At 44.3% G+C, this 10,859-nt stretch overlaps 1 long non-coding RNA gene across 2 annotated transcripts in view; it reads left to right on the top strand.

Moving 5' to 3' along the window:
• Positions 1-6,110: 6,110 nt before the first annotated feature.
• The window catches only part of LOC126990636 (uncharacterized), a 15,136-nt gene continuing 10,387 nt past the window's right edge, over positions 6,111-10,859 (top strand). For both annotated transcript variants that reach the window (XR_007744608.1, XR_007744609.1), the window contains exons 1-2: positions 6,111-6,223; positions 10,197-10,374. This is a non-coding gene — a long non-coding RNA (uncharacterized LOC126990636). The remainder of the gene's footprint in view (positions 6,224-10,196; positions 10,375-10,859) is intronic.

Raw genomic sequence — 10,859 nt, 5'->3', positions numbered from 1 at the left:
AATAATAATAATAATAATAATAATATGAGAGAGAGAGAGAGAGAGAGAAGAGAGAGAGAAGGGAAGGAAGGGAAGGGTGGGGAAGGAAGGGAGGTGGAAGAAGGGGACTGGTTGCCATGTGGTCTCCATGACAACAGGGGGAGAGAGAGAGAGAGAGAGAGAGAGAGGGGGGGTTAAGATGTATGAATCAGATTTATAAATATTTTTCTCTCTCTCTCTCTCTCTCTCTCTCTCTCTCTCTCTCTCTCTCTCTCTCTCATTCGATCATACTTCTCATTCATATAATTAACTTTTATTTATGATTTCTTTCTTTTCCTTTCCTCCTTTTCAACTTTTCTCTTCCTTCCCTCCCTCCTTCCTTCCTTCCTTTATTCTCTCTTCCACTCTTCCTTCTCCCATTCCGTTCCTATCTCCTTTCCTCTCCTCCTTCCTTCCTTTCCTTATCCAATCTTTTCTCCCTTAAATCATGTTCCTTTTCTTCTTTCTTTCTTTCTTCCTCTCTTTCTTTCTCCTCTATTCAATTATACTTTTTTTTTTGCATCTTTTTTTCCTTTCCTTCCTTCATTCCTTCCTCTCTCTCTCTCTCTCTCTCTCTCTCTCTCTCTCTCTCTCTCTCACACACACACACACACCATTCCATTACATCTCCTCCTCCTCCACCTCCTCCACCTCCTCCTCCACACCATTTACCTCCACCTATCAATTTCAGTCCCCTCCACCTCCTGCACCACCATTCATCACCACCACAACACCGCTAACACCACCCTTCAACACCACTCCTATTATAATTATCTGAGTCCTTACCTTCCCCCTACATCACCACCACCATCATCACCACCACGACAATCACCTCCACCTCCAAACAACACCATTTGTACCTCCACCTCCACCGCCCATTCCCACCTCCAATCTGTCTACCCACCACCACCACCACCACCTTCATCACCACTCCATCATCACCACAACAATGAAAACCAGATTCCACCTTAATATCAACGCCACTGTCATCACCAAATCAGCTTCATCACCACAAAAACAGCATTACCAACACTACCGTCACCTCCCACCACCACCACCACCACCACCACCACATTCATCACCACTCCATCATCACCACAACAATGAAACCAGATTCCACCATAGCATCAACACCACTATCATCACCAAATCAGCTTCATCACCACAAAAACAGCATTACCAACACCACCGTCACCTCCCACCACCACCACCACCACCATCACCACTTCAACACCACCACCACCATCACCACCTTCATCACCACAACAATGAAAAGCAGATTCCACCATAACATCAACACCACTATCATCACCAAATCAGCTTCATCACCACAAAAACAGCATTACCAACACTACCGTCACCTTCCACCACCACCACCACCACCATCACCACCTTCATCACCATTCCATCATCACCACAACAATGAAAACCAGATTCCACCATAACATCAACACCACTGTCATCACCAAATCAGCTTCATCACCACAAAAACAGCATTACCAACACCAAATCACTCCACCACCACCACCACCACCATCACCACCTTCATCACCACTCAATCATCACCACAACAATGAAAAGCAGATTCCACCATAACATCAACACCACTATCATCACCAAATCAGCTTCATCACCATAAAAACAGCATTACCAACACCACCGTCACCTCCCACCACCACCACCACCACCATCACCACTTCAACACCACCACCACCATCACCACCTTCATCACCACTCCATCATCACCACAACAATGAAAAGCAGATTCCACCATAACATCAACACCACTATCATCACCAAATCAGCTTCATCACCACAAAAACAGCATTACCAACACCACCGTCACCTCCCACCACCACCACCAGTTCAACACCACCACCACCACCACCTTCATCACCATTCCATCATCACAACAACAATGAAACCAGATTCCACCATAGCATCAACACCACTATCATCACCAAATCAGCTTCATCACCACAAAAACAGCATTACCAACACCACCGTCACCTCCCACCACCACCACCACTTCGTCACCGCCACGTCACCGTTACGTAAAAGTTGCATCATCACCAAACTCCTCCTCCTCCTCCTCCTCTTCCTCCTCCTAATACCACCACCAGATGTCTCTTCCTCAACTCCCTTCTTCCCTATTATTATTATTATTATTATTATTATTATTATTATTATTATTATTATATGCTAATTTATCTTTTAACTTATAGAAGCATTTACAGAAGAATGATTAAGAGGAGGAGGAGGAGGAGGAGGAGGAGGAGGAGGAGGAAGGAAAGAAATAAGATCAAGATGATGAAGTAATAATATAAACGATGATAGAAAGACGGAGGAGGAGGAGGAGGAGGAGGAGGAGGAGGAAGATGAGGAGGAGAAGGAGGTAAATGAAGAGAAGGAAAAGAAGCTAACAGGAATATTAAAATGAAAAAAAAAATATTGATAATGAGAAGGAATTAGAGGAGGAATCAGAGAAGAGGAGGAGGAGGAGGAAGAAGATGAGGAGGAGGAGTAGGAGGTAAATGAAGAGAAGGAAAAGAAGCTAACAGGAATATTAAAATGAAAAAAAAATATTGATAATGAGAAGGAATTAGAGGAGGAATCAGAGAGAGGAGGAGGAGGAGGAGGAGGAGGAGGAGGATATATTATACACCGGAAATGAGATAAAAAAAAAATTGTCGTTGAGGAATAAACAATGAAGAAAATGACTGGTGATTAACATTAGAGAGAGAGAGAGAGAGAGAGAGGACGTGAAACCGCTACATGAGTTTCCGGTTGAAGGTACAGGTAGGTATGACTCTCTCTCTCTCTCTCTCTCTCTCTCTCTCTCTCTCTCTCTCTCTCTCTCTCTCTCTCTCTCTGTCTCTCTCTCTCTCTCTCTCTCTCTCTCTCTCTCTCTCTCTCTCTCTCTCTCTCTCTCTCTCTCTCTCTCTCTCAGGTGATAAATCAAAGTCTTAATTAATTTCACTCGACACCTTCCTTACCTGGAGGAGGAGGAGGAGGAGGTGGAGGAGGAGGAGGAGGAGGAAATGAAGGTGAGAAATTAAAAAGATTGGAAGTAAGAAGAAGAAATAGGAGGAGGAGGAAATCTACTACTGAGTGATATAGGAATGTGGAGGAAAAAAAGGGAGGAGGAGGAACACAAAGCAACATAAAAAAAGAACAAACAACAGCAGACCTGATGGTCCTTACGAGGCTGTTTGTGACAAGTACACTAACTATCTAATTAAAGGTTTAAGATGAAGGACAGCAAAGGCGAAGAGAAGGAGGAGGAGGAGGAGGAGGAAACCAGTATTGAGAGGGAAGAGGAGGAGGAGGAGGAGGAGGAGGAGTTTCTTCCTTCCTCCTCCTCCTTCTCCTTTGTCTTTTCCTTTATCAACATCACATCCTCCTCCCCCCCACTCTCTCTCTCTCTCTCTCTCTCTCTCTCTCTCTCTCTCTCTCTCTCTCTCTCTCTCTCTCTCTCTCACATGATGATTGATGAGAGAGTTAGAGAGAGAGAGAGAGAGAGAGAGAGAGAGAGAGAGAGAGAGAGAGAGAGAGAGAGAGAGAGAATAAGAATGGGAAAAAAATGCAGGAATATGTACGGTGAAGTAAGGTTTGGAGGAGGAGGAGGAGGAGGAGGAGAAGAAAAGAAGACAAAAGATGAAATAAGAAAATAAAGAACAAGAAGAACGAAATAAAATGAATGGAAGAAAAAAAAATTGAGAAAAATGAAAATGTGAAAAAGGAGGAGAAAGAAGAAGAAGAACAACAACAACAACAACAACAATAACAACAAAATTATACAAAATAAATAAATAAATAAAAATCTCAGGTGTTTATTTATGTCCAGGTGAGTTAACTACCTGTCGAGGCCCATTACAGGCTTGTTATGCCCCCGCTGAACACCTGCCGAACACACACACACACACACACACACACACACACACACACACACACACACACACACTAGAAGAAGAAGAGGAAGAAGAGGAGGAGTGGGAGAAGGAGGATGGAGAAGAAATGATAATGATGAAGAAGAGGAAGAAGATAAAGGAGAAGAAGAAGAAGAAGAGGAAGAAGATAAAGGAGAAGAGGAAGAAGAAGATGAAGAAGAAGAAGAGGAAGAAGAGGAAGAAGATAAAGGAGAAGAAGAAGAGGAAGAAGAATATGAAGAAGAAGAAGAAGAAGAAGAAGAAGAAGAAAAAGAAGAGGAAGAAGATAAAGGAGAAAGGAAGGAGGAAAAAAAAGCAAAAAAAAAAAAAAGAAGAAAAAGAAGAAAAAGTCGAAATCTAGTTAGTAGTTAATTAATGACAAACAAAAACAAAAAATTAACAACACATACAACAAGGTCAATTACATATTCCCTAACAAACAAAGACAGACTTAAAACACACAAAAACAAACTTACAAACAAACAGCAACACACACACACACACACACACACACACACACACACACACACACACACACACACACTAACTTACACACAGAACAAAGCCACAACACAACACACTCCCTTACAGCGAACATTACCGTTGGCTGGAGCGAGCGCGGGGGCGGGCGAGCACCTTTCCCCGCCGCGTCTCCCCTCCCAGGCGGGCAGGTGAGGCAACTTACCTGCGGGAAGAAAGACTCATTAGCAAGGTGCACAGGTGGCTGGGAAGCGCTCTCTCTCTCTCTCTCTCTCTCTCTCTCTCTCTCTCTCTCTCTCTCTCTCTCTCTCTCTGTATGTATATATGTAAATCTAAGTAAATTTATCTATATATCTATGTAGATCTCTCTCTCTCTCTCTCTCTCTCTCTCTCTCTCTCTCTCTCTCTCTCTCTCTCTCTCTCTCTCTCTCGGTGGCAGGATGGAAGGTAACTCAAGCAAGGGTGGAAAAATAAAAAGACACAGAGAACTTACGATAAAAGTAAAGCGGCTGTCAACTTTTTTGCCAACACCTTTACATCGACCCTCCCCCCCCCCTTTGCGTCATGTTATCGCATAGGCCTAATCAAAATATAAAAAATAGAGAATAGGAAATAAAAAACGAAATAGGAGTAACAGAAATAAAACTACGGTGAAAAAAAAATACAATAGGAAACACGCAAAACAATACCATAGTGAAAACAGTAACGCGGGAAGATGAAAATTATCGAAAAACGGATGCGATTTTTTCTGTTCATTTTTTCTACTTAATACTTTAACCACAGATTAATATATAAGTAAATAAAGTGTACACACAGCCTAAGAAATACATGTGACCACTTGAGGCGAACTTTTGCGGTGGGTTTTAGAACTACGCCTCAAGAATAAGGACTAGCAGCTGTAATAGTAGTAGTAGTAGTAGTAGTAGTAGTAGTAGTAGTAGTAGTAGTAGTAGTTTGTGAAAGGATATGAGAAAAGATACCTCTCACAACGCAATTCTAATGGAGGAGGCCCGTAGTAGTAGTAGTAATAGTAGTAGTAGTTGTAGCAGTAGTAGTAGTAGTAGTAGTAGTAGTAGTAGTAGTAGTAGTAGTATGACGTAATGACCCACCTACCGCAATAATACTGTCAGACTTCAGGTAATCTCTCTCTCTCTCTCTCTCTCTCTCTCTCTCTCTCTCACATTTTTCTCTTACCTGTCCCTAAAGCTCTGTGTTGCTTGGCGCCATCTGTGGGGAGAGAACGTAATACTTAGCACCCATGTTAATATTATCATTATTGTTGTTGTTGTTTTGCTTCCCTCAACACAACCTTTCCTTCTTCCCCTTTCAGAATATTACAGAAACAAAACTAACACTCCCTCCGCCACTAACCACCTTTTTAAATTCCTCCTCCCCACCTCGACCTTTACCTCCTCCTCCTCCTCCTCCTCCTCCCCCACCGCCTACTCTTCCTCTTCCTCCTCCTCCTCCTCCTCCTCCTTATCGTATCTTTTCGTATGCTCCTCGTCATCTTTATTCTTCTCCTTCTCCTCCTTCTTCTCTTCGTTCTTATAATCATCTTCCTTCTTGTCTTTCTTCTCTTCCTACTCCTCCTCCTCCTCCTCCTCCTCCTCGTCCTTCTTAACCTTTTCCTCCCTACTCCTTCTCCTCCTTCTCCTACCACCCCATTCCCCCCACCCTCCACAGCCAGCACAGCTCCTCAGGTCTCAGGCAACACGATTCGGTGCCTCAGTGAGCGGACGCAGCTGGCGGTGTGGAAGAACGTGGGTGCCGGGAACAACTCTCGCGTCATGCATGTGAGTTAACAGTTCTTCGGGTCTCACTCTACAATAGTTACCTCTGCATTCTTTGTCTCTACTGTCTCCTATCTGTACCACTGCTTGATTTTTTCTTGTTTATTTTAGATTATGACATGCTATGCTATCGCTTGAATGTTTTTTTTAGTATGACATGATATTTGTGTTATTGCTTGAATTTTTTTTTTTTTTTTTTTTGTTTGAGGAGATGAAGGGAAGGAAAGTCAGGTCTCTCTCTCATTTATGTTATTGCTTGAATGGTTGTTGTTTTTTTCATTTTTTTGAGGAGATGAAGGAAAGGAAAGTCAGGTCTCTCTCTCTCTCTCTCTCTCTCTGATGCTTGTCTTATCTATATTAACGCGTGAATGTTTTTTTTTTTTTTACTAATGTTGTAGTGTGACTAATTAATGCTATCTGTTCATATTATCGCTTATTTGTATTTTCTATCGGCTCCAACAAGAACTATTTCCAAAGGTCACAAAAGAGATTAGTCGTGTTCTCATCAGTGGGTTCTTCTTCTATATCATCAGACGCTTTCGGCTCTCACAACAACTATAGCAAAGGGCGCCAGGGAGCCTATAGTCGGTTCCTCGAGAGCTATCGGGCCAAATCCTTCAGGGGTGGACTCGCGTACTTGGCATCATTGCTTGGGTGACAGTCTCTGCGTCGCTCATTGGCTGTTGTTTACTAGATCCAACCTGACGTGACATGGCCTACTATCTCTTGTTCTCTGCTACCTCTTTGAATCAGTACCGTTACCCAAGCAATGATACCAAGTCCGCGAGTCCACCCCTGAAGGATTAGGCCCACCAGCTCCCGTGGAACCGACAAAAGTTGCGTTCTCATGAGTGTGTTTTTATTCACATTTATGGGGCAAAGCTTTCTCATACTATCACTAGGCTCATATAACTACCCAACACGGAAATACATGGCTACTTTTTAATTTTGTGGGATTGGCGAGTAGCGGGTTTTTATTTTGTACTCTTTTTGTTGCCCTTGAGCCGCATCCTTTAATGTAAAAAAAAATAATAATAATAATTTATAACAGGCAAATAACCACTAGTGAAGCCTTGTCAAATGTGGGTATGTAAGCCCTCCCAAAAAAAAAAAAAATGTTTCAAAATATGGATACTAATATTAACCTCCTCTAAAGAACTTGTGCTCTCTATATCTGCCTGTTTACATATCTACAAAAATCTGTCTACTATAAAAAAGGTATCCTCACTTACCTGTTTACCTGTCTATCGATCTATTTATCAGTCATCTATCTTTTTATCTATCTATCTATTTAGTTATATCTATCAGTACTTAAAAAAAAACAACCCTCACGCAGTTACAAAATAAACGCCCTATATTAAAAAAAAAAACAGTTATTACCACCTAAAAAAAAAAAAAAAACGGCTGCTTTTAAACTATTTTCCGCGTTCATTGGATTCCACATACTTGATTTCTATTTTTTTTTTACTTAACATACTAGCGCCATACTATTCCCATTACCATTACTTCTCATTGCTATTTTTTCCTTGCCATACAAGCGCCATACTATTACCATGACCATTGCTTCTCATTGCTGTTTTTTTCCTGGCATACTTTCTTCGTGCTATTTCGAGGAGACAGAAATCTAAATGTTGGAAGTAGTGACCATTTTCAACAGCATAGCGGTGGTTCATGGTAAGCTTCTGTATAGGGAACGGCGTCTGGTTAGTGACTGTTATCGTTGGCACTGACCTCAAGGGGTTTGTTTTATGGTGGGCAATAGGTTTAGTGACTTAATTAATTTGCTTTATTTTTTCTTTACTTTGTTTCTCTCTCTTGCTTGCTTGGTTGTTTGCTTGGTTGGTACTGTCCTTTGTTAACCTTCTATAATAGTCATTCATTTGTTATTTGGTAGTTTTTTTTTTTTATTTAGTCTTTATTTCACTCATATTTGAACTCAACACACTCACTCACTCTCTATCTTCGTTCTTGTATCATTCATTCATTCACTCACTCACTCACTCACTCACTCAAAACAACTCGCTTACTCACTCTCCTTTTTGTCCATATCTTATTTCCTCATTCACTCACTCACTCATTCATTTACTTATAACAACAACTCGCTCACTCACTCTCTTTTTTGTCCTTATCTTATTTCCTCACTCACTCACTCACTCACTCAAAACAACTCGCTCACTCACCCTCCTTTTTGTTCTTATCTTATTTCCTCTCACTCACTCACTCACTCGCTCACTCACTCGCTCTCCGTTCGTTCCTTTCCTCATTTTTCTCGTTCTTTATCCGCCACTCTCTCACATTTCACTCACTCGCTCAATCACTCACTCTTAATCTCCTCTCAAGTCATATACTCTCCTGTCTGTCTGTCTGTCTATCCCTCTCCCTCTCCCTCTCTCTCTCTCTCTCTCACATCATCGGCTCCTCCCTCCAGTCTTCCTTCTCTCCCGCCACTGAATAGGGAATGGAGAGAATGGAGGTATTTTTCTCTCCATTTTCCTAACCGGCGCCACGGTACCCCTCATCGGCCGCCCCTTTCACCCTCACACGAAGGAGGAGGAGGAGGAGGAGGAGGAGCAGAGAGGGACAAGACCAAGATCCGTGCCAGAATGACCCCTCCTTCCTTCCTCCTCCTCCTCCTCTCCCTCCTCCTCCTGAATGCAGTCTTGGCTTTCTGAACAACGATTTAGATATCCTGATGACATCTATACCTTGGGGGGAGGGGGGGGGTGAAGGGAGGAAGAGGAGGAGGAAAAGAGGAAGGGAAGGAAGGTCTCTCTCTCTCTCTCTCTCTCTCTCTCTCTCTCTCTCTCTCCTCTCTCTCCTCTCTCTCTCTCCTTCCTCCCTCCTTTCTTCCTATTCTCCCTCCCTCCTTCTCTCCCTCCCTCCTTTCAACCATTTTCCACCAGTCACATCTCTCCTTCCCTCGACCGCTTTCCTTCATTCCTTCCGTCCTTCCTTCCTTCCTTCCTTCCTTCCTTCCTCTGGGTTGGTGTAGAGCAGATTGGCTACTGACTTGATCAAACGCCTCCTCCTCCTCCTCCTCCTTCCCTCCTCCTCCTCGTCCTCCTTCTCCTCCTCCTCCTCCTCCTCTTCATCCTCTTAACCCTTCGCTTCTCCCTGACCTCCACCAATCTTCACCATCTTCCCCTGTTTTAAATGCCTTCCTCCTCCTCCTCCTCCTCCTCCTCCTCCTCCTCCACCTCAGCGGCAGCAGCCACAACAGCGTCGGCCACTCCTCTTAACGCTCTCCCCTTCTCCTCCGCCTCCTCCTCGTCCTCTTCTTCCACTTCCTACACAACTTTCTTCCCTCCGATCCCTCCACTTCCTTTCCCTCCTCCACCCCTATATCTCCACCATCTCCACCTCTTTGAAAACCCACAACACAACCCTTCACCACTAGCAATTAACATCCACCTTCTTCATATTCCACCATTACAACCACAGTACCACCACCACCACCACCTCCATCTCTACCTACCCTCCCTCCACCTCCTTCCACATCTCAACCACTATGTTATCACTACCACCCGCATTTTACGTCTTAACATCCCCTTCCTCCACCTCCTTCACCGCCTCCTCTAGTACCACATCCACCCCCAACCATACTCCACATCCACTCTACTCGCTCTCAACCATTTACACTTACCAACCAGCAACCACTTCACCACATCTTAACATCCCCTTCCTCCACCTTCTTCACCGCCTCCTTCAGTACCACATCCACCCCAACCACAATCTACATCCACTCCACTGCCTCTCAACCATGTACAATTCCTAACCAGTCACCACTTCACCACATCTTAACATCCCCTTCCTCCACCTTCTTCACCGCCTCCTTCAGTACCACATCCACCCCAACCACAATCTACATCCACTCCACTGCCTCTCAACCATATACACTTCCTAACCAGTCACCACTTCACCACATCTTAACATCCACTTCCTCCCCCTTCACCGCCTCCTTCCCCCCCTCCCTCAGTACGTGTTTGAGCCGGTGGCAGGGCGCGGGGGGACGGCCAGCTCTGTTCTACACCTTCACCGCATGATTCTACGCAACGGGAACCTGGAGAAGCTGGACATCTACGACATTAGCAGGGACGAGTTCAGAAACCTACGATCAACCTATACCTTCTCCCTCTTCGGCGGCACGACCAACAGTGAGTGGAGGGGTGGATGCAGGGGTGGAGGGAGGTGGTATGGGGGAGGTGAGGGAGGGATGGAAGTGTATGGTAGGGAGGGAGGAAGAGGAGGGGGAGACAGGAGGACTTGGAAAACGGGAGAGAGTGAGAAGGAGGTAGGGAGGATGGGAGGGAGGGAAGGGATAGAAGGATGGAAGATTGGAGGAGATATGGAAAAGGAGGGAAGGCAGGGAAGGAGGGAGGGAGGAGTGGAAGATTGAAGGGGATATAAAAAAAAAGGAGGGAAGACAGGAAGGCAGGGGAGGTGGAAGAATGGAAGGAAGGGAGGAGAGGTGGAAGACTATATAGGAGAGTGAAAATGAGGAAGGCAGGGAAGGAGGGTGGGAGAGTGGAAGGAAGGATAGAAGGGATGGAAAGTGGGTGTGATAATGAAGGAGGTAGGGGGAGGAAGTAAAGAGGGAGGGGTGGATGAGTGGAAAAGAGGGATGGAGGGGTGAAAGAGT

The sequence above is a fragment of the Eriocheir sinensis genome, unplaced genomic scaffold, assembly GCF_024679095.1.
Source record: "Eriocheir sinensis breed Jianghai 21 unplaced genomic scaffold, ASM2467909v1 Scaffold1832, whole genome shotgun sequence".
Taxonomy (NCBI): Eukaryota; Metazoa; Arthropoda; class Malacostraca; order Decapoda; family Varunidae; genus Eriocheir; species Eriocheir sinensis.
The sequence above is the reverse complement of the archived record's forward strand: the minus strand, read 5'-3'. Positions and strand labels throughout refer to the sequence as shown.